The sequence below is a fragment of the Hyperolius riggenbachi genome, chromosome 9 (genome assembly GCF_040937935.1).
Source record: "Hyperolius riggenbachi isolate aHypRig1 chromosome 9, aHypRig1.pri, whole genome shotgun sequence".
Classification (NCBI taxonomy): domain Eukaryota; kingdom Metazoa; phylum Chordata; class Amphibia; order Anura; family Hyperoliidae; genus Hyperolius; species Hyperolius riggenbachi.
In genome coordinates, this window is record NC_090654.1 from 26,023,283 (window position 1) to 26,048,202 (window position 24,920).

The window sequence follows — 24,920 nt, forward strand, 5'->3', positions numbered from 1 at the left end:
TATACGCATAGAAACGCCTATCAATGCTTTCCAGTGGCCTCATTCACATGTATGCGTATGAGACGCATACGTTTCTCATCTGCATTGCTGCACAGAAACGGACGCAGTGAAAGTCTATGGACGCGTATCAAAAACGCGTACTATTGCGTTTTAGTGTACGTTTCCCTCTGCGGTTCCCATAAAAAATCCCCCCCCCCCCCGGGGCACGTGTGTGTGCAAAACGCAATAGAAAACACATTCAAACGCAAGAAAAATGCATGCATTTTTCAACTTGCGCTTCTTTGAATTTATACGTGTTCTACAAACGCTGACAGTCTGAACAGGGCCGTTCCAAAAAGGATTTCAGAGCCGTGACCCTTCTTAGCATCCAGCATTTACAGTCTTAGCGGTGGATGGGGTGGCCCTTCACACTGACCCCTCCCCATCCCTCCTGCACCTGCAAAGTCCTGAAACAAAAAGAAAAGTTTATAAGCAAAGAAAGGAAAAAAAAACTGTAAGCAGCTGTTTTGTTCCCTTTGATGGGCTCCCCCTCATTCCACAGCAGGGATCAAGGCTTCCAAAGAGATCCTATCAAAGGGCTGAGTCTAACCTGAGAGGGAGGAGGAGAGAGCCTGGCTGCACTGGGAGGGAGGGGTGGTAGAGGCAGTGACATTAGCTTAGTATTAGGAGAAGCAGCCAGAGACACAGCACTGGAGGAAGCAGCTGTTGGCAAATTAATAAAAGGGAAATAAAAAAAAGTTTGGAGAAATATTCCGAGAGGACGAATGAGAGAGCCAGGAAAACAGGAAGATGAGTAAGGCCGGGTGACCTAATCCCACTCAGAGAATTTGGGATTGTATTCTCTGGGAAGGGTGACGATCTGAGGACAGTCACTGAGAAGTGACACAGCCTGCGAGAGAGTCAGGATGACAATCTGAGGAGCCGGTGAGTGCCTGAGGGGTTAAATCCCAACCGTGCTGGGGACAAGGCGAAATCTAGGCGTTGGACAGTTCGATCGCAAGCTCTTTTGGTTGCCTCTTGTGTCATTTGGTTACCAGTTGGTGACGGTTTTGTTGGCTGGTTTGTGTGAGAACATTTTCAATTGATTTGTGAGAATTGCCATCCCCCCAATATTGTTGCTTTGGGGCTACAGATTTGTAACTGCAGATAGTTTTCTTGCAATTGGCACCAATTGTGGGATTGTGTTATACTTGAATAGCCACCAGAGAAGTTGCCGACTGTCAGACTGCCGCAGGCTGGATGTGGCTTAAAGATCTGATCTGCTGTGATAGTCGTTATCGCCGTGTGACGTTAAACGACATTCGCGTGATCGTGCGTCTGTACCCATTTCGTGAGATCGCTGGAACGACCACTCATCGCTCAAAAAGCGCTGTTTGTCGGGAAAATCATTGGAAAAAATCACAAGGTGGGTACGCACCGTAACTGCAGATAGTTTTCTTGCAATTTGCACCACTTGTGCGGTTGTTTTATACTTGAAAAGCCACCAGAGAAGTTGCCGACTGTTAGATTGCCGCCGCTGCAGCCTGGATGTAGCCTTTATGTCACTGGAGTGTAAGCTCTTGGGGCTAGCATGTAAGGTACCCATGCATGACTCGGTTTTCCATCGAGCGATGAAGCGATCAACTTTGACTACAGTGTGGTAGTGGTTGACTACAGTGTGGTAGTGGTTGACTACAGTGTGGTAGTGGTTGACTACAGTGTGGTAGTGTTTGACTACAGTGTGGTAGTGTTTGACTACAGTGTGGTAGAGTGTGGTAGTGTTTGACTACAGTGTGGTAGAGTGTGGTAGTGTTTGACTACAGTGTGGTAGAGTGTGGTAGTGTTTGACTACAGTGTGGTAGTGGTTGACTACAGTGTGGTAGTGGTTGACTACAGTGTGGTAGTGTTTGACTACAGTGTGGTAGAGTGTGGTAGTGTTTGACTACAGTGTGGTAGAGTGTGGTAGTGTTTGACTACAGTGTGATAGAGTGTGGTAGTGTTTGACTACAGTGTGGTAGAGTGTGGTAGTGTTTGACTACAGTGTGGTAGAGTGTGGTAGTTGTTGACTACAGTGTGGTAGAGGTTGACTACAGTGTGGTAGAGTGTGGTAGTGGTTGACTACAGTGCGGTAGAGTGAAAGTTGATCGACTAGCGGCCCACACACTGCAAGCGAGATTCTGGTTGTTACTCCTTCGCTAATCGATCTGAACGATGCTGTGCCTCCATGCTCTGACACCAAAAATCGATTCGGTGTTGATCAAAATCAGGTGAACATTAACCGATTTCTTTATGATCAACCGTCCATAATGGCCAATCAAGTAAATAAATCAATACAACCAGATATCGGCCATTGTCCATTAATGAAGAAGAATGGAACATAATCGTTTCTTCCCCTAATCCGATAAAATAACCGAATGGTCGATTGTACAGGAAAAACTACTAATGTATGGGTATCTTTAGATCTATGTTGGTAGCCCCTGTGATTTTGTATGTTTGATAGGAAGTACTGAGGTCTAGCAATGGGTTTGCCTCTCTGTGCTTAATTGTAAGCTCTTCAGGCTAGTTCTGCCTGTATAGACCTTGAGCCAATGTGTGATCTTCACCCGAGATCACAAATGATCATCTCAGGTGAGTAGGATCTACTGTCTGTACGTATATTTTTTGTATGTAATGTTTATGGGTTTGTTTTTGTCTTCTTCAAAAGCAGCCAGTTGTCTTTGTGCCCTGTGCTGAACTGCAGGTCTCAGCATGCCCTTCACAACTTTATCCCGCATTGTACAGCGTTACTTCTTGTAATGCCAGGTCTTGTTTAGTCTTCCCATATTACGGGGCGATCTGCGGCTGCACAAAACTCTGTATCTGCTGCAACACTACAAGGCCCAGCTGGCTTCGGTGTATTTAAAAAGGATTTGAACTCTTGCACAGGACAGAAGAAAAACACAGAGAAATGCACCCTGTATGTATTTAGAGAGTTTGGCCTGCAGCACCACCCCCCATCTGTAATTTGATCTCTCAGCTGTATCAGCTCAGGAATCTCGGCAGAGCAGCTAATTTGTAAACACCTATGTCTGCTTCTATGAAAGCAGGAAGTAGACACACAGCAGATTTATTGCAGGATTTGTATCAGCTGTAACAAAGAAATGTTTTTCTTTAAAGGTTATTATGCTGTTGCTTATCTTTTAGAGCAGAGAGGAAGTTCTGAGTTCAGGCCCGCTTTAAAGGATACCCGAACTGACATGTGACATGATGAGATAGACATGTGTATGTACAGTGCCTAGCACACAAATAACTATGCTGTGTTACTTTTTTTCTTTCTCTGCCTGAAAGAGTTAAATATCAGGTATGTAAGTGGCGAAAGAATCGGAGGGGACCCGGGCCACTGGCTGGATGAGGACCTGCAACGAGGGCACAGAACGGTTACCAGGGGCTGGAGAAAGCCCCGGGTAAGTAGATTTTTTTTTTCTCTGGTCTTTTCTTTAAAAGGACCACTATCACGAAAAAAGTAGGCAGTTAAAATCTAACAGAACCAACAGGTTTTGGGCCAGTCCATCTCCTCATGGGGGATTCTCAATTCCTGGTCTGCGGGTATGCAGACGAATCACAGAAGTTGTGCCATGCATGGCTATGGGATTCACTGCCTCCCGCACAGAAACTGCAATGTCGGCCGAATCGCTAGGGCAAGCGATTTGGCCGGCACCGCCATTATTTCCTATGGCAGAGTTTCTCTGTGCGATTTGCCTGCAGGGAAACTCTGCAGATTCAGCCCGGTTTCTGCGCTAGTGGAAATGGGGCCAGAACTGTAGTGAGAGGTATATGGAGGCTGCCATATTTATTTCCTTTTAAGCAATACTAGTTGCCTGGCAGCACTGCTGGTCTATTTGGCTGAAGTAGTGTCTGAATAACACCAGAAACAAGCATGCAGCTAGTCTTGTCATATCTGTCAAAATTCTCAGAAAAACCTGATCTCCAGCATGCTTGTTCAGGGTCTACGGCTGAAAGTACTAGAGGCAGAGGATCAGCAGGATAGCCAGGTAACTGCTATAGCTGAAATGGAAATAAATATGGCAGCCTCCATACACTTCTCTCTACAGTTCTCCTTTAAACTGCTGTTCAGGAAATGTTGTTGAAAAAAAAAAAAAGAAAACCCTCAGAATCGCCCATGAGGAGATGGACTGGCCCAAGACCTGTCTGTTCTGTCAGATTTTAACTGCCTACTTTTTTTCATGATAGTGGTCCTTTAAAAACCACTTAACGGCCGTCTAACGCCGATAGGCGTCGGCAGGTCGTAAGTGGTATTACATGGAAACGGCCTTTCCATGTCAGTTCACGGAGGGTGTCTCCGTGAACAGACTGCGAGCCGCCGATCGCGGCTCGCACGCGAAATGTAAACACGCAAGAAAGACATCCCCGCTGATTACATCATACGGCGCTGCTGCGCAGCAGCGCCGCAAAGCAGATCGGCGATTCCCAGCCTCTGATTGGCCGGGGATCACCGGCATCTGATAAGCTGAAGCATATCCTAGGCGGCGCAGGACGGATCTCCGTCCTGCACATCCTGCGCATTTCACAGCGTGAGGGAGAGGGAGGTAAGGAGAGGGAGGGTGGAAACCGCCCTCCGCAAAACGCAGATAGCCGGTGGCGATCAGACCCCCCCCCCAGCAGGACATCCCCCTAGTGGAGAAAAAAGGGGGGGGAAGTCTGGTCGCCCTGGCTGCAAAGTGATCTGTGCTGTGGGCTGGAGAGCCCCTGCAGCACCGATCACAGCAAAATCCCCTGGTCCTTAAGTGGAAGGTAGGTTCGCGCAGGATATAAAAACAAACGGCACTTTCCTGGGGCTTCTTCCAGCTCCTGGTAGTTGATCGGTGCCCTCGCCGCAGCTCCTCTCCCTCTCGGTGTCCAGCGGTGAAGAAGCCGACCTCGCCAGGTCGGCTTCCAGGTCAGCTTCTGTGCTCTCCACGGCGCAGGTCATGTGGTGTAGGGATGTCATCGGGTCTCTACTGCGTAGGCGCAGAACTACTGCACCTGCGCGGTAGAGTCTAGATGACGTCACTTACACCACGTGACCTGCGCCGTGGAGTGCACAGGAAGCCGACCCGGAAGCCGACCTGGCGAGGTCGGCTTCTTCACCGCTGGACACCGAGAGGGAGAGGAGCTGCGGCGAGGGCACCGATCAACGACCAGGAGCTGGAAGAAGCCCCAGGAAAGTGCAGTTTGCTTTTTATATCCTGCGCGGACATTCCCTTTAAGCCACCAGCAAGCAAGAAAAACTTCGAATAATTTTGATAGCACTTTTTCCTTTACGTTTTTGTACTTTTTCAATTGCAGAGCGATGAAAAATAATTATAACTAGTTACTGCAAACCTGACATTTTAAAATGAGAGGATGGGAATACACCAGCAGGTGCCGCAGGGGTGCATATGTGCACGCATGCGTGGCCTCTATCCGACCCCAATGGGCTGGCAAGAAGTGGTTAAAGAGAAGATGAAACATCCTCTCCTAGAATAGTTAATTGAATATGGGCCAGTGTGTGTTTGTACAGTGTGTGTGTGTCTTTACAGTGCTGGATTGTTTGTACTGTGTGTGTGTTTGTACAGTGTGTATATATATATATATATATGTTTACTGTATGTGTTTGTTTGTAGCGTATGTGCATTTGTCCAGTTTGCACGTTTGTTTGTGTTTACAGTGTGTGTTAGTTTGTACTGTGTGTGTGTTTGTACATTGTGCTTGTGTTTACACAGTGTGTGTGTGTACAGCGTATGTGGGTTTTTTTTGTATAGTGTGTCTGTGTGTTTCTTTGTACAGTGTGTTTGTGTGTATGTATGTGTGCACGCGCATTTGTACAGTGTGGGTTTGTTTGAATATCAGGATATTACCGCTGTCTGTGCCTCCATTGATGAGATTCCCCTCCTACTTCCCGTCTCCTGAACACAATGGTTTTCCCTACAAGGTCTAAGGGCCCATTTCCACTTGTTGCCGCACGTGTCAGTGAGACGCGCGGCGGAACTTCCAGGTGTGCGGGATCGCAGGCGAATCCCAGAAGCCGCGCCATGCACCGCTATGAGATTCGCAGCCTCCCGCGCGAAATCTGTGGCCAGTGCCGGCCGAATCGCTAGAGTAAGCGATTCGGCCGGCCGCGCCATAGTTTCCTGTGGCAGTTTCGCCGTACGATTTGCCTGCGGGGAAACTCTGCGGATTCGAAGCGGTTTCCGCTCCAGTGGAAACAGGCCCTAAGAGCTTGATTATACTATGAGCGGTTTTTTTTTAATCACTCTAAAAGCGCATGTGTAATAATTTCCTATGACAGTGTTCACATTTGAGCGCTTGGATTTTTTTAAAATACCATTTTCTGAGCTTGAAAAAGCGATTTGTATTGCGATTTCCCAAGCGCTTTGATGAATAAATACATTGTATTTTTGTATTGACGTCAGGAAGTGAAAAAAAAATTTCTCCACAAAAGCGCTTAGAAAAGCACTTTTCTAAGCTGAAAGCGCATGTAAATGTTCTTTCAAAATCACCCCATAAATCGCCAGCACTTGCGACAGCGCTGGCAATTTATAATGTGAACAAGGCCTTAGGGTGGCGTCGCGTGGTACAGGCGCTTGCGGTGACAATTCAATAAGGCACTGGGGACAGGAGAAGGTGAGGATTCGTGCTTGCATGACAGGTGAGCATGCAGCCTTCACCATGGGACCGGGGTACACATACACTTGAGGGAAGACCGGCTGTGGTTCGTTGGGAAATGCAGTTACCGCCCTGCGCTGTATCGACAGAAAACTGGCTGGAAATCGTTCCATCGGGTGGCCATGTCGCGACATCCATTTCTGCCAGATTGGATCATTATAATCGAATCGCCCGGATATCAATGCCGAAAATCGAGTAATGTGTGGGCTCCCAAAGTGGCTGAACCGGATCTTTGCACAAGGCTCAGCAGATCTGAAAGTTAATGACTAACTGACAGCTTTGATTGATTTATGAAGCTATCAGTTAATTAAGCAGTAGCTTTCAAATATAGCTATGCCCCGACAAACTCCTGCCTCTGCTGATCCCAGTTACCATAGAGATCTGTTGTGTCTGTTGGACAGACTTAGCTACTTCCTGTTTGGGCAGGAAGTGAAGGGGGATTGTCTTTCAGAAGGGACACACACAGCATAATTCTTGGCTCTCTACAGCGCACTTCCTGTCCTGGCGGAAATACATATTGCAAGCAATATGTTCTGCAAACAGGATGCACGTCACAATAAAATTGGGGTACGCGTGCCGCAACGCCACTTTAAAATATCTGCGTTACCGTTGACTTACATGACTTCCGGGGACCGTGCGTCACCGCAGATGCTGTCCCGTAATGCGCTGTTGACTTCACGTCAAATTGGACACTTCTATCGCACCGCATCCGGTATGAAAAGTCCCAAAGACTTCCATTGCTTTAGTGTCACCCTTTGTTAAAATTTAGTAACGCAATGCAGTGAAAACGTGGCAGTGTGAAAAGGGCCTGAGTCGAACGCCGTTACTGCTGCGTATGTAATCAAGCACTTTAAACCGAGATTTTTCTATCGTTAAAATGAACAGAGGCGCCAAAAGGATAAAATTCACTAAAATTGTTAAAAATGTTCGGGAGGCGGTGGTGGACCGGCCAACCCCAACCACCAAGGAGGTTATAGGGGAACTGAAATAAGAGGTATACGGAGGCTGCCATATTTATTTCCTTTTAATCAATACCAGCTGCCTGGCAGCCCTGCTGGTCTATTTCTCTGCAGTAGTATCTGAATAACACCAGAAACAAGCATGCAGCTAGTCTTGTCAGATCTGACTTTAAAGTCTGAAACACCATATCTGCTGCATGCTTGTTCAGGGGCTATGGCTATTAGTATTAGAGGCAGAGGATCAGCAGGGCTGCCAGGCAACTGGTATTGCTTAAAAGGAAATAAACATGGCAGCTTCCATATACCTCTCTCTTCAGTTCCCCTTTAACAGGGGTTGCCTAAGCGGTAACCCTGGTTTGTAAGTATAAATACTTACGATTCACATTTCTCTCTTTCCTATACATACTACACTATATTGGGCTCTCTGTTTTCTTTTTATATTCTACATGAGATTTTTCTACCATGTTCAATCAATGCATTCAACCAATTTCGGCCCCTAGCTGGTCGAATTATTGACCATGCAAGCTTGTTGCGGCAACTGTTTTCATCGGATGGTCGATCGGACCTTAAAAATCAGTAGATGTATTGGCACCTATAGAGGAAGTGTTTACATTTTGGATGGACTGGTCTCTTACGGCCCTTTTACACTTGGGCGATTAGCAGCCGTTTACCACTAATTCCCGAAACACCAGCGATTGCTGGCGCTTTAAAACTTTAAAAATCGCCAGTGTAATGTAAAGTACATGCCAGTGTTCTCACTGCCGCAATCGCCGGCGATTCACGGTAAACGCAAATGTGGTGCATGCAGTGCTTTTTTGTGATTAATGAGCGATTGCAATGCTAAAAAAGTGCTAATCGCGATTGCATAAAATCGTGAAAATGTACAGCAAAAATGTGTTTTACAGCGCAAATCACTGCTGCAAAACGCTAGCGCTAATCACTTGCGTTTTGTGATCCGCAGTGTGAATGGGCCCTGAGGCCGTGTTTGAACATGGCCTGCTGAAACACACTTTGGCGTTTTCTACACTCACTAATCAAAGGCAGATCCGTTCCGGACTGAATCGTGTCCCGCGTATCTGGCTCCGACTCCCCCGCTGCGCTCTCTCTCTTCCCAGCGGAGGAATTTTTCTAATTAACTGATAATTATGCTTGATCTCCACACAGCTGAGCCAAATATCAAAGTGATTATTACTATAAGAATCCGGCTTATCTCCCTCGCCTCTCGCAGAAAAACGGCGCTTCAAGAAACCAGACAGATCTTATCGGCTCCTTAAAATTTTGGCTAGAAGTGTCAATGGCGGGAAACACTGCCAAGATTGTTTTTTATTACTGTCTGTGTCTCTGTTGGGTAGACTCTCTTCACTTCCTGTCTGCACTGACAGCACAGGAAGGTTGATAAGCAATAACACCTTTCTCTGCTCTGTCCGAAAAGCAACTCGTAGGCCTTGTTCACATTGTATTCCGATTGCGTGAGCGTTCGCGTTAGGTATTTTTTTACATGATTTTTTTTTTTTGCGCTTCCTGTCGCTACGGTGGGCAGTGCATTTTTGTTAAGAGCGCTTTGCCAGAGCGTTTTAATTCACTCCCTGACGTCAGTCAGGAAGTGAACTCTTAGACCCGGAAAATAATAAATACAATGTATTTATTCTTAAAAACGCAATCGCTGCACAAAGCGATTTTGTGAGTGTTTTGTGTTTTTCCTATACCTTCCATTGAGGCTGAATTGGCCTGAAAATGGTCCATGCAGTGCTTTTCAGATCTGAAAGCAGACGGAACGCCCCACTCTGAGCTAGCGCATAGAAAAGTGCTTTCAGGGTGATTTTGAAAAATTGCCAGCGCTTGAAAAAAATGAAAAAGCGCCTCTAGTGTGAATAAGCCCTAACCAAGGATTGAACTTCATCCCAATCAGTAGCTGATACCCCCTTTCCCATGAGAAATCTTCACCTTTTCTTGCACACATCATCAGGGGGGTCTGTATGGCTGATATTGTGGTGAAACCCCTCCCATAGCGTGATGTCATTGCCATGGCCCTGACAATTTCCTGTATATTAACCTCATTGCATTGTGGACAATAATGTTTTTTTCCAACTGCCAAACAAACAGTATGCCCTTTTGTGTAAAGAACTCACGGCCCATACCCAGGAAGCGAGTTTTTCAGAACAATTTTTCACAATAAACAATCGTTTACCCAATTGTTCGTTTACGGCTGCACAAAAAGCACATGCAGATTCAGACAAATGGATCGAGGAATGACCGTTCGTTGGCGGAGACCCCTGGCTGCATCTGGCCGTGGGTAATCCGCTTCAGTAAACAACATTCTGTAGAGATCGCCTAGCAGGACTCAAGATATATCCACCTGTGATACATTTCAGAATGTAAATCAGGGAGAGGAAAGATGTTACACTGGGCAAACACTGACCAAATAATCTATAAATGAATACTGTAAACAAAATAAGAAATTTTATTAATTACGTTATTATCACTACAGGTACATGTATACAGATTGCGTAGGTATTGCCAATCAAAATTGATTGATTGTACCAAGATACAATAGGAGAGAGGGCCGTGGCCTAACACTATCCAAATAGTCGGTATCATGGAAAAAAAAATGTCACACAATCCACTGGACTAGGCCCTACGAATACCTGAATGTCTATTTTAAAGACTATAAAATATAAACTTTATTGGATCACTAAAAACATGTATATACAAGAGAACAACGTTTGCCAATAGTACTGGCTTGGAGAGGTACCCCACACACTGTCTTTAAATCGCGATCGCGATCGCCATCCCCGGAGGAAGGGGGGGGGGGGGGTGTTTGCTCGCCCTCCCGCCTACATTTGTAATGGGGTCTGTTCCGTCTAGTAACAGAATAGTGGTCTCTAGCAAGTGGCTTTTGGTAGTGATATAATTGCTAATGATGTTAACAGTAACCTGGGCTGTGGAGTCGGAGCAATTTTGGGTACCTGGAGTTGGAGTCTGTGGTTTCATAAACTGAGGAGTCAGAGTGAGCGATTTGCCGTCGATTTTGGCAAAACGCCCAAACACTAACGCTTTTGAAAGTGCTAGTGTAATAAAACCCTGTGGGCCCGTTACTTGGGCGATTTGCGGTAATCGCCGCAAATCGCCCAAATACGCGAAATGCAAACGCATAGCCTGCACCATTTTCAGGTGGTTTTCCGGCGACCGCGTTTTAGTGCTTTAAAAATGCTAAACGCGATCTCGGAGAAATCGCTGCACTGTCACGTGAAAAAATCACTCCCACAAAGCCGGCGTTTTGCCCTTTCAAGTGTGAATGGGCCCTCAGAGTTGGAGTCGATTTTTCTGTATCGATTCCTGAAAGGAACCCAAGGTGAGAGAGATATGGTGGGAGCCATATTTATTTCCTTTTAAAAAATACCAGTTGCCTGGCAGCCCAGCTAATCGTTCAGCATCAGCGGTGTCTGAATCGCACACCTGAAACGAGCATGCCTGCCAGGCAACTGTTAGGACCCCTTTAGACTATGTGCGTTCCTAGCCGTTTTTACAGAATGCATACAGAAAGATTTTACGCATAGAAACGGCTACTAATGTTTTCTAATGGCCTTGTTCACATGTATGCGTATGAGACGCATACGTTTCTCATCCGCATATCTGCATGCAGTTCTGTGCGTCACACATAAAAACGGACACAATGAAAGTCTATGGACGCGTATCAAAAACGCGTACTATTACGTTTTTAGCGTACGTTTCCCTCTGCGGTTCCCATAATTCTTTTCTATTTCCTGGGTCACGTGTGTGTGCAAAACGCAATAGAAAACGCATTTGAATGCAAGAAAAACGCATGCGTTTTTCACTTGTTTCTTTGAATTTATACGCGTTCTACAGATGCTGACAGTCTGAACAGGGTCTTATTCTTTAAGGAAATAAATATGGCAGCCTCCATATCCCTCTCGCTTCAGCTGTCCTTTAAAGGGAACCAGAGAGGACCAGAGACAGAAAATGAAAAAGATTTTATACATACCTGGGACTTCCTCCAGCCCCATCCGCATGAATCACTCCCACGCCGCCAGCCTCCGCTGCCTCTATCGCCGGTACCGGGTCCCATCACTTCCGCCGGATGCGGCCAGTTGTACGCATCCACAGGGACTCCCTCCGTCTCGCAGGCGCCTGCTTCACGCATGCGTTTGCGCAGTACGGAGGGAGTGCACTGCGCTTGTGTCGGCTGGCCCTGACTGGCCGAAGTGACGGGACCCGGTCATTCGTCTCTGGTTCTCTTTAAACCAGGTACTAGGGGCATAATTACAGGGGAGCAGCCACTTCGATCGCCGGGGACCCCAACTACTACTTCACCCCCCCCGATAAAGGGGTCCATCCTACAGATCAGGTGTTTTTGTGGCTACACTCATTATGGGTGTGAAGAGCCTGATGTCCACACTTGTGGGGTGGGCAAGGGAAAGAGTGGGAACTGTAGGGGCCCCAGCAAAGTTCCTCTGGGGGCCCCTATGATTTGTAGGGACCCCGTGCTGCAGGTTGGTCACCATGTCACTGTGCTGCACACGTGAGCAGAACCCTGCGCTGTGTTCTTCCACCAGCTCTGTCAGCTTTACATAACTAACTCCTTTATTACGTGGCTGAGAGATAAGAGATTTCTAAGGTCACCTATAGTGTGATACGCCCACATTTCCTTATACAGGTCAGCGCTGTGTGACGCCGTCTCTCCCAGGTCCCATATTGTCACCCCCACGGTGGCTTTCGCTTCGCAGGAGAGAAGGAACCATGCCTGTGCTCTGTACAGCGCTACGGGAGATGTTGGTGTTATAAAAATAAAAATAACCATGTTGATCCTTGTGTCTCCTCCCCTTATATGTCTCCAACTTATAGATTGTAAGCTCCAAGGGCAGGGGCCTCCTCCTAGTGTTACTTATTCTGATGTAAGTTACCATGTGAACATGCACCAGTATTGGGGAGGTCTCAAACCACATTTGTATTGCTGGATTTCCTGATTGTACAGAGTTCTGAACGTATCATGTTATTGTTATAAGTGATTTATAATCAGAGCTGCTCAAATCTGGATCCGGGAGACATCCGGATAGTTCTATCTGGATATCTCCCAGTTACCTCTGCGGGGTGAGCGGTGAATCTTACCTGTCTGACGTCTTCTTCAGTCCGTCCCTCGGCGCCTCCCACGATGCGGTCCAAGCGGCGGTCACGTGATTACAAACACTTCCTCCGTCCGGGTTGACCCCCCCCCCCCGCCTAGCCCGCACAGGTAACTGGGAGATATCCGGATAGAACTATCGAGATGTCTCCTGGATCGGATTTGAGCAGCCCTATTTATAATACCAGTGTTTCCCATATATCTATATATATATATATATATATATATATATAGATTGTTGCACCAAAAGATGTGCTAGGGCTTATTTTCAGGGGATATCTTATATTTCTATGAACACACAAGTTCCTGTGCTGTGTGTTCTCCTGCCTTCCCCACTGAGACGCTGCCTTCTCCTCTGCTGGATCCACCTCTTGTGTGTCCCTATGTCCCCTTTGTACCTCTAGTGTCCTTCTGGTGCCCCCCTCTGTACCCGTGTCCGCCTCCATTCCCTATCCTCCTGTGTCCCCCTAGGTCCTCATGATATCCTCCGATGTCCCCTTGCATTCTCTTATTTCCCCCAGCTCCCTGCTGTAATGAGGAAAAGTATGGCAACTTGTGTCTCCACTGGAGCCGATGGTCTCGCGGCGGGACCATGGCTCCGTTAGTGGGCCAATCACTGCACTCACTGAGTAGCTGCGAGTGCAGTGATTGGCCCAATCATGGAGCCATGGTGCTGCCAGGGAGACCATCAGCTCCTGTAGGCACACAGGTTGCCATTCTTTTTCCCCTTACTTTCAGGGTACAGCTTATATTATGAGCATGCTCGAAATTCCTGCTGGGGCTTACTTTCAGAGGATGTCTTAATTTTGGAGAAAAAGGGTATGTGTCTCATGTGTCTATACTCCCCACTAGGTGTGTTGTACATTGTACAGCACTGCAGAAGATGTTGGCGCTATATAAATGAAAAATATTAATGATAATAACAATGCGCAGTAAATCTGTACAGTGCATGCTCAGTATATCTGTGCAATGCATGCACAGTATATGTGTCGTGCCTGCGCAGTATAATATCTGTACCATGCATGCACACATGCACGTGCAGTATTATCTGTGCCCCCCCCCCCCCCCCCCCCCCATCTATGTCTGTGCCAAAATGCAGCCCTTTAGCAGTCGGTAGTAAGTGACTGGCCTCAGTGATAGGCCTCCGGCAAGCCTCAGTAACTGGCCTCAGTGGCAGCCCTCAGTGACAGGCCTTGGTGGCAGGCCTCAGTGACAGGCTTCAGTGACAGACCTCGGTGACTGTCCTTAGTGGCAGGCCTCGGTGCCTCAGTAACAGGCCTCAGCAGTAAGTAGTAAGTGACAGGCCTCAGCAGTCAGTAGTAGGTGACAGGCCTCAGTGACAGACCTGAGTAACAGGCTTCAGTGACAGACCTCGGTGACAAATCTCATTGGCAGTCTTCAGCAGTCAGTAGTAAGTGACAGGCCTCAGCAGTCGGTAGTAGGGGACAGGCCTCCGTGACAGACCTCGGTGACAGGCCTCAGTGACAGGTCTCGGTGACAGACATCAGCAGGCGGTAATGTGACAGGCCTCAGTGACAGGTCTCAGTGACTGGCCTCGTGACAGACCTCGGTGTCAGGCCCCAGTGACAGACCTCAGGGATAGGCCTCAGTGACAGGCCTTGGTGACAGGCTGGGACCAGGTACCTCAGCCTTTGTTTGCACTGGGCAGGTTGTGTGGCGGGAGTGGTGTAACATGGTGTGACTGGCCTCGTGGAGATGCCACGCCGATGGGTAAACAGAGATCGGGGTTTGTTAGAAAGCGTCGCCTTATCGAACACGGCCATTAAAGCGCTGCATGAATTAGGCGCGGCTATTCTTTTAATGCAATTATCGGCTATAACACTCCTTGCCGGCGCAGACTGCAAAGTATGGGCGCAATGTAAAATAACGTATATTGCGGCTATATGTGTATATATTTAGCGTGGGAAACATTATTAGGTTATCTCGCTGTAATGGAGGGGGGGAGCCACAGAGAGGGCAGCCCGACCTCTCCCTCCCCTTCTCTCCCCGCGCCGCCCTCCGTGCTCTGTTCTATGACTCAGAGTAATGCGCACCAACATAGGTGTAAATACCTACCTCACCTCCAATTGCCGCTCACTCGCCGCCGGTCTTCTCCTCTCTAGCTAGAGAGGAGAAGACCGGCGGCGAGTGAGCGGCAATTGGAGGTGAGGTAGGTATTTACATCGCTTCCCTATGTCGGTGCGCATTACTCTGAGTCATAGAACGGAGCACGGAGGGCGGCGCGGGGAGAGAAGGGGAGGGAGAGGTCGGGTTGCCCTCTCTGTGGCTTCCCCCCTCCATTACAGCGAGATAACCTAATAATGTTTCCCACGCTAAATATATACACATATAGCCGCAATATAGGAAGGGCAAGGTCGGCTGCTCTCCCTGCGGCTGCTGCTCAGGCTCCTTTCGCCATTACAGCATATACATATATAGCCGCTATAGACATATAGCCGCTATATAACAAGCACGATAATCGCGCCCAATTCAACAAGCGGCTAATTCAAATGTACGCCTCCTTATGGCCGGTGATTGCTGGGAGCTCGGATTGTTTGCTGTGTAACCAGCCACTCACTCATTGTTCACATTGTGCTGCAGTTTTCCCAGGCTGTGTCCTGAATCATCCTGTTCCGGGTTACTGACAGGTGGATTACAGGAGAATGCAGACACTGGCTGCGAATACAGAGGAGATACAGCTCTGCTGCTGCTGAACCACAACTACCAGCATGCTTTCCGAATTCCAGATCCAGGATTTTTTTCCCCTAGGAACAGATGAGAAACATTTGGAAGTTCTGTTGCTGTCATTGTCCCTCCACTTCCTGTCTCTGGGACCCCTGTGGTGCTTTGTATCTTCAACATTGGCACTTGTTGTCCCGGTGACAGGAAATAACAGACAGCCATAAGAACTTGCCAGGGATTCTAACTCTTCCCTTCTTTTGTTTGTTGCTCCCTCTTGGATCACATGACATCAAGCCCAAAATGTAAAGCACAACTGAAGTGAGGCTGCCATATTTATTTCCTTTTAAGCAATACCAGTTGCCTGGCTGTCCTGCTGATCATCTGCCTCTAATACCTTTAGCTATAGACCCAGAACAAGCATGCAGCAGATCAGGCGTTTCTGACATTGTCAGATCTGACAGGATTAGCTACATGCTTGTTTCTGGTGTGATATAAACAGTACTATAGCCAAATAGATCATCAGGACTGCCAGGCAACTAGTATTGTTTAAAAGGAAATAAATATGGCGGCCTCCAGATACCTCTCACTTCAGTTGTACTTGGAACTTGGATTTTAGTATAGTTTTTGAGCCATTCTATTATAATTTTAACTAATCCTTGGCACGAGACTAGCAGTTATACTTGTGTGGGCAAATTTTTACCATATTCAAGATGGTGGCCATACTGGTGGTCAACGGACCGCATCGAACGAACAGTGAAAAGATGGCAGGAGAGTTACTGGCTTGAAACTGTAGTGAAAATAACAATGAATAAAACTACTTTTTTTTTCAGTATTATTTATAGACAAGACATTGCTCCTGACTTTTCTCCTGGCAGACTCAAGGAAACGCTCTATAGGCAGTAGCAGTGTTAGGGAGTCTTGCCCAAGGCCTCCTTACTGAATAGGTGCTGGCTTACTGAACAGGAAGAGTCAAGATTTGAACCCTGATCTCCTGTGTCAGACATGGCCGGTTCTAGACTTGAGGCCTAAGGCAAACTTGTGAGGTTTGCGTCCTCCCCCCCCCCCCCCCTCTTCCATAGGTAGTATATTTGCCCCCAGTAACGGTAGCCTTGAATTGAAAAAAAAAACTCATTGTGATTTTCCTCACAATCCTTCAGGGCAAAGGTGAGACGTCGCTCCTCCCAGGAACAGGAACAGACAGAACTTCCCCTATAAAAAAGTCACATGGTTAGTCCACCCTCAGTGCTGTTTGTTCCTGCTTCCAGGCAGGTCGGCATCTCCCCTCTGGGTGAAGCCTGTGTGCTGGGCTGCAGGTGGATCTCTCTGGGTGGCTGAGACTGTGGTACTGAGGCAGTCTGGCCATGCACCCCAGGCTGGATCTTTACTGGGGTTTGCCTACCTTTCTCTCCCGATTCCAGGGAGAGCAAGTGTGGAAGGCGTGGGTTCCCCTTGGCGGCCTTGCGGCAGAGGAGCAGGACGGAGGTAAGCCAGCGGCCATGTGCAGCGTGGAGCGCATTGCGGCCATTAGGACGCTTGCTTGGCCGCGTCCGGATGCGTAATTTCCGGCGGGTATGCCGGATGTAGCAATTTGTAGAGCTGGTTCATTACTCCTTCTGAACCTCCGGTCCGCCCCTCATCCAATCGCGGCAGGCCGGATGTGTTTTAAAAGGGAGGCTGCGCAGGCCTGTTTGCACTGTTGCTCAGAGGGAGTTTGGTCCTGCGCTGGACATGAAAGTTTGGAGACATGTCAGACGCTGTGAGGATTGAGAGCAACCAGGCCGCCCAGAAGGTGAGATAATGGCTTCTCTTTCTGGGCTAAATGTGCTAAAGCTGTACAGAGTCACATGCCTTGTTGGTTTTGTTTGTTTGCAGGCCAAAACTGAGGCCGCTGCTAAATCTGCTGAGGCTGCTGCTGCAGATAAGCAGAGGCTCCCTCCTAATTATAAGAGATGCCCTTTGTGCAATTTTAAGTAATGTTGCTTGCCTGCAGCTGTGCACCCATCCATCCTGCTGCCAGCTTCTTGTTACTAGATGAGGTCTTACAACGGTTCAACATCCACTTCCTGTGACTACAAGCCCCGCCTCTTTGTGCAGACACATGTGGGTTGATTCGCAAAAGAGTGCAGACAGCGCATGTTTAGTTTGTGCTATGATTAAGGACCTGCGAGTCCGAAACATGTCAGCTCCTTGGCTGTGTGGCTTTTACCTGTATCAATAAAGTTGGGACTCTATTTAACTAAGGATTTTGTGCAGGAACTGCGTCCTTTTTTGCTGCATATATGGGTCAAGTCGCTTAGCTCCAGCTCTATCCTAGTGTCCGAGGTGCGGCGGATTTCACCTACTTGCATGTTTAGTTTATTGGAAATAAGTGATTTACGCAGTGAGTTGCCCTAACTGTGTTGCTCTTTCTATTCATGCATTACTTATAATGGCTGTTACACAAGCAACATAATCGAGTTATGCAAACGCACTACCAAAAGTGCATAAATATGTTCAAGAAGCCCTGTAGTGACATGCAGTAGAATGCAGTATCATAGCTCCCAACTGTGACTCTTTTGGAGGGACAGTCCCTCTTTGGGAGCCCTGTCCCTCTGTCCCTCTTTCCTCCTCATTTGTCCCTCTTTCTATGTAAATATATATATATATATTTCTCTGCTAAAAATGTGTTTGACTCTAAACTTTATTCGCATCCTTTAAATTGATATATTACTAATTGTAAAATATTAATATGAAGGAAAATGCACCAGGATAGAAAGGACCAGTGTGGTTTGAATTATAAAACAACATATTTTTCTTATGAAATCTTTATGGTATGCGCGACTAGGGGTGTGAGGAGGGCGTGATCAGGGGTGTGGCAGGGGCGTGGCTTAAATGTCCCTCTTTCTCATCTCAAAAAGTTGGAAGGTATGTGCAGTATATAGTTGAGGATACCCAGTTTTATGGTAATTATCCTGGTTTCAGCATCACAAACACTTCCTATAGCTGTATATTGCTATGTATCCCACCCTCCCAGTGATGTTTAACTATGCAGCATTCTCCTCCCAGCGCATTCTGGGAAACCAGGCATTATTTTCACTGGCTTCGGAGCTCTCAGCAAACAAACATTCCGCAGAGGTACATCTGACGCCCCCTGTGATAAATTTCAGAATGTAAATCAGGGAGAGGAAAGATTTTCCAATGGGCAAACACTGACTAAATAATCTATAATAAATAAGCGATTTTATTCATGACGTTTTCACCACATTGGCTCTTTAAAGAGGAACTTCACGGAAATCTTAAAATTTAAAAACACATACAAATAAGAAGTACATTTCTTCCAGAGTAAAATGAGCCATAAATGACTTTTCTCCTATGTTGCTGTCACTTACAGTAGGTAGTAGAAATCTGACATTACCGACAGGTTTTTGACTAACCCATTTTCTCATAGGGCGGTTCTCAGGGTTTTCTTTATTTTTAAAAGCACTTAGTGAATGGCAGTTGCTCCGTCCAACTGCCAAAATAGTGTGCAGCCAACAAGGAGGCTGGCCAGCATCATTGTATAAATCATTTTTAGGGAATGTCTCTATAAAGAATAAAGGCCATGTTGAGAATCCCCCATGAAGAGATGGACTAGCCCATGACCTGTCGGTGCTGTCAGATTTGAACTACCTACTGTAAGTGACAGCAACATAGGAGAAAAGTAATTTATGGCTCATTTTACTCTGGGAGAAATGTACTTCTCATTTATATGTGTTTTACATTTTAGGATTTTCACGACAGTGCCTCTGTAAATCAGAGCTGGCCATAAACTGACATATAAAAGTGATTTGTTCTTAATGACAATATAACAAGATGGCCTTTGTTAAGTTTTATATCTGTAACAGAGCTGGCGTTTTATGCGCTCCGCTGTCGGGTGGAAGACGTTGATGCGTACCGTGCAGCTGCCAATTACAGTCATGTGTTACATTACAAGCTTTGCCTGCCGATGACTAACTTTCTGGGAGTAAAATGTTTTCATAGAGTGCAGCGCAGAATAGGCGCCAGGCCGCGGCATGCGGAGGGGCTGCTGGCTGCGTTACACACGGTGCAGAGGAAGAGAAAGTTTGGGCTTTTAAAGTGAACCCGAGGTGAGAGTCATATGTAGGCTGCCATATTTATTTACCAGTTGCCTGGCAACCCTACTGATCTATTTGGCTGCAGTAGTGTCTGAATCGCACCAGAAACAAGCATGCAGCTAATCTTGTCAGATCTGACGACAATGTCAGAAACACCACATCTGCTACATGCTTGTTCAGGGGCTATAGCTAAAAGTATTACAGGCTGGGGATCAGCAGTATAGACAGGCAACTGGTATTGCCTAAAAGGAAATAAATATGGCAACTTCCATATCCTTCTTACCTCTGGTTCACTTTAAAGGACAACTGAAGTGACATGTGACATGATGAGATAGACATGTGTATGTACAGTGCCTGGCACACAAATAACTATGCTGTGTTCCTTCTTTTCTTTCTCTGCCTGAAAGAGTTAAACATCAGGTATGTAAGTGACAGTTTCTATCCAGGTCAGGACCGGGTCGCACTGGGTCAGACTACAGCGTAACTCTCACTGATAAGTAATTACAGCCATAAAACACTTTCCTGTCAGTAAATGGCTTCTGAGAGCAGGAAAGAGATAAAGTCAAAAATGTATAGATTTGAGGTCTAGCATACTTCAATGAAGGTGTCATTGAGCAGAGACAATGAAACAGTAAAAACGAGTATAAAATAAAACCGTGCGATATCTAAAAAAGTCATTTTTAGGAGAAGGAGGATAGATACAATTGTTTTTCAGTTTATTTTCACCTCGGATGTCCTTTAATAGCATCTAAAGGTGCCCATAGATCAGGTCGTGTATGGGCAGATTGACCATTAGATTAGGAATCTGTTGTCTGCCCACACACCGCTGAGCGATTTCCAATATCAGGAATCGGCCTAGCGACGCTGCATCCGCCGACCTGCCTGGCTGCTCCCCATGGTAACATGCCCCCCCCTCCATCAGTGCCCGTGTTCTGTAAATTCTCACCTGTCCCACTGGCAAAACTCCTCCACTGACACCCGTTACGCGCAAGTGCTGTACCATGTGGCGCGTGCACCATGTGACGGCTGTGACATCACACACATGCGCGCCTGGTGCCATGTGGTACAGCACTTGCAGTAACGGGGGAGTAGCCAGCGGAGGGTGCCAGTGGGACAGGTGAGAATTTACACAGCAAGGGCTCTGGGGGGGCATTTTCACTTGGGGGCATGCCGGCTGAGGGACCACCACCGGTCATCGCAATATCGAACGCCGTTACTGCGGCAAACCCAAACAAGCGCCTTTGACCAAGATTTCCCAGCATGTCCAATCGATACACTTGACAGGTTTCAGCCCGATTTTAATCAAATAATCTATTGGGCATGCTTGTTGTGGCCCAGATTTTCATCCGATTCGATGATTAGGCCACAAAATCACCAAATGTATGTCTACCTTTAGTTCTCCCTTAGTGGCCTAACTACAAATCATGGTGACCCCCTGCAAAACTTTAATGGGGTCCCCAATTTTCACTCCCCTTCTCTTAATGCTCTTCATGACCTTTGGGCCCATCTCACAAGGGTCGTGACAAGGTCCTCCGGCACCCAAGGCTGAGACACCAAAGTGCGCCCCTCCATCCCTCCCACCCCAGCCGTCACACACTGATTGCTATTAGACTAAGAGGCTCCTCCCCCATCCCTCCCACTCCTGCCGTCACACACTGATTGCTATTAGACTAAGAGGCTCCCCAGGGCCCCCCAACACCTTAATCTCTAGTTATCTGGCTTGCAGTAACTGCCATGTATCCCCTTTTCTTATTTCTCTCTGCTTCAAACATGATAGGGGAATGATAGCTAAGTGAGTTGTGCGCCCCTCCTACACTGCGCCCTGAGGCTGGAGCCTCTCTCGCCTCTGCCTCGCCCCCTCCTACACTGCGCCATGAGGCTGCCTCTCTCTCGCCTCTGCCTCGGCCCTGAGTGTGTCTATTATGATCTTCACACCCATAAAAAGTGTACCCACAAAAACACCTGATCTGATGTATAGTCCCCTGTATGGGAGGAAGGGAAGGTTAGAAGTTGGTGCCCCTCACAATTCTGGGCCCTCCTCCGATCGCAGGCGCCACTCCCGTCTAGTTACACCCGTTATCCCCAGTGAGGTGAAACAGACGACATTTGACAAGAGAACCTTTTTGTTTTCCCTCCTCTGAGGCCGAACCTGCCGGAGCCGGTGAGGGCTGATATTTGTAGGCCTTCTTCATCCCTAGTTAAATGTGTAATATATGATGTGGCAGTCGTTAAACTGAATTGAGCTGGATCACAGGTTACACGCCCAGTGAGCGTTATCCAAGAACTGCACTATCTGCGGGTTGCTAGGCGCTGCAGATTACAGGGGTTAGCTGGGACTGAGAGAGGCGGGCAGATTTTGCCTAGCGTTGGGGCTGATTTCAGCGCCCCCCCCCCCTCCGCCGGGCGCCACTTGAGTGGTCTTGAGGGCAGCATTGGCTTTTTGGATGTCAGAGGAGACGTTTAATCATTAATAAGGGCTAGGAGCTGCACTTGACTGGAGTGTTTGATCACAGGGCGTGGGGGGAGCCTTTTCTGATAAGTGGCCTGGCGAATCTCTCATAGGTACTGGTATCTCCCAGCGCTAGAGTCGAGAGCCGCTGGCAGCTTGATAAGATGAAGCAGTCACCTTTGCCAGGCCTTGGCATCGCTAGAGCTATCTAAATAGGCCTCCATGGTGACGGATCGGTCCACCTAGATGTGATCATAGGTGGATTCTGGCAGGCTTAGTCACCGAGGTGCAGTGTTTGAGTTTAGTGATGTTCCGCTCTGAAAGCCTCAAACGCCTGACATAAGTCGGCTGAGGCGGCCAATAATGACTACCCAATGCCCAGCCATCAGATCTACTCAACCGCAGTCGTTCTAATCCCCCCACCAACCCCAATGTTTGCACCGCTCCTCCGTTTGACGTGCCCCTCCCCCCGCATAGCAACACAACGTGTGTGTGTGCGGCCCGGCCTAGCGATGTCGCCCAATGGGATCAGCTCCTGATCCCCAACGGGCGACAATAGTTGGCCATGTATACGCACACTAAAGACCAGTGTTCAGCCACCCAGATTTTTTTATTCTTACTCCCATCATTTTCATATTTGATGCAGTTATCCTCGAGGTATTGCCTTTGGAAAAGTCAGTCACGTGACCCAGAGACATAGCTCCCAACTGTCCCTCTGTTGGAGGTACAGTCCCTCTTTGGGAGCCCTGTCCCTCTTTCCTCCTCATTTGTCCCTTTTTCAGGACTTTGTCCCTCTTTCTATGTAAATATATATATTTATCTACTAAAATGTTTGATTGACTCGACTTTATTCCCATCCTTTAAATTGATTATATAACTAATTTTAAAATGTTAATATGAAGGAAAATGAATCAGGATAGAAAGGACCAGTGTGGTTTGAATTTTAAAACAACATATTTTTCTTATGAAATCTTTATGGTATGCGTGACTAGGGGTGTGATCAGGGGTGTGACAGGGGCATGGCTTAAGTGTCCCTCTTTCTCATCTCAAAAAGTTGGGAGGTATGCCCAGAGATCTGTCTACAAAGCACAGAGCCATCACCTGACCCTATTCACCTCCTCCCTCTGCTTCCTCCTGTGGGCGTGGTCTGATGTGTTCACAGGAAATGACTGGTTGGTTTTCCCTTCCCAGCTCCTCCCTGTGGAGTCTCAGCACTGTGAGTGGGAGTTAGTTTATGAATGAGGAAGCCATTATATTGGAGAGGATGAGTAGTAGCTAGGGGCATGTTTGTGTACAGTATTAGTTTGGAGATGTATGTGGGATAGGAGCAGTGGAGTGATTATGGAATTAATGCGCAATTCATGATTGATTGAAGGGTTGACATTCACACATATTAGTAGGATTGGGTTCGCACTGTGGAGAACAAATGCTGTTGGTTTGCTGTAGCTGAATGACATATTTTTGTTATGGGAAGGGGAGGAGGGATAACGATTCAACGCCCAATGGAGCAGATTCTACCTGGTGGGGTAAGGGGGGAAACAGGACCAGGCCAGGTCTTTAAATAAGCTTAAGGACTCTGATCCAAGAACTGAGCCTTGGGGACTACCATGCAAGAGGTAAGTAAAAAAGGCAGGGGATATAGGGGTTGCAGAGGTTGCGACCACATCGGGGCCCAAAGGGCCCTCCCTCAACTACAGTCTTAGCTCTCTATTGGTCCTGTGCGCATAATAATCAATTCTATATATACTTTGAATAGTGGTAATCATTAACAAGCTGTTCCCCATCCCCTTCTTGCACCTCTGACACTGTAGTTGCCATTGGCAGGTTTTGGTGCGCCGTATCAATTGTTATGTATAGAGTGCTTGGGGGGCCCCATTGTAAAACTTGCACCAGGGCCCATAGCTCCTTAGCTACGCCACTGGAAAGAGGTTTAACTCTGGTCCAACCTCAGAGCCTTGGGGAGCTCCATCCGAGAGGGAAGTGAAAGAGGTAGAGCGCTGGTCTAAGCTCTGAGCCTTGGGGAGCTCCAACTAACAGGCGAGTGAGAAAGCTAGAGTTATTGGTGAAAGAGTTTTGAAAGCAGCAGTTTGCTGCTTGCAAAATATGAATGGAGAGCGAGAGCAGTGCAGGGGTCGGGTGAAAAAGTGGTGAGCAGGCAGCTGGGATTTGGCAAGGATAAATAAATCGGTGCAACAGGACTATTCTCTTTTTTCTATTTTGCAAAAACTACAAGTTTTTTTTTCTTTCTAATAAACTGTCCAACATGATACGGTAATTAATGTAAAATAATGTTCTATAAAATGGATATAAAAAAACTTGCTTGGGCTATAAATAATAACTATAACAGTAGTAATTTTTACCCAGCCATGATGTTCTAAAATTACCAGGAAGTTCTAATGTCAGCTCTTTGCTGTCGCCATGACAACACTCACTGTCTGGAACACAGAACTCCTCTTCCTGCAGGTGAAATTAACTGCTCAGTTAAACAGGTCATATTTGTTGCATGCTGGTATTGCGATTTTTTTAAAGAGAAACTCCAGTGAACATTTTACTGTTGGCAGGTGATGTAGCTGCTGCATGGTTTTTGGCAGTTGGAAACAGCTGTAAACAGCTATTTCCCACAATGCAACAAGGTTCACAGACAGGAAACTGCCAAAAATTCGAACTTTTCTTGTGGGAGGGGTTTCACCACAATATCAGTCACACAGCACCCCCTGATGGTCTGTTTGTGAAAAGGAATAGATTTCACATGTAAAAGGGGGTATCAGCTACTGATTAAGATAAAGTTCAATTTTTGGGTCGGAGTTTCTCTTTAAGCTAGGTTCATAACATTTTATTATTATTTAGAATTTATATAGCACTGGCATCTTCCGCAGCGCTGTACAGAGTATATTGTCTTGTCACTTAACTGTCACTCGGAGGAGCTCACAATC

At 47.0% G+C, this 24,920-nt stretch overlaps 1 protein-coding gene across 2 annotated transcripts in view; it reads left to right on the forward strand.

The window, feature by feature from the left end:
* The first annotated feature begins 671 nt into the window (after positions 1-671).
* ARHGEF2 (Rho/Rac guanine nucleotide exchange factor 2) overlaps positions 672-24,920 on the forward strand; it is a 352,466-nt gene continuing 328,217 nt past the window's right edge. For both annotated transcript variants that reach the window (XM_068252215.1, XM_068252218.1), the window contains exon 1: positions 672-924. The gene's annotated coding sequence lies outside the window, so the exon portion shown is untranslated. The remainder of the gene's footprint in view (positions 925-24,920) is intronic.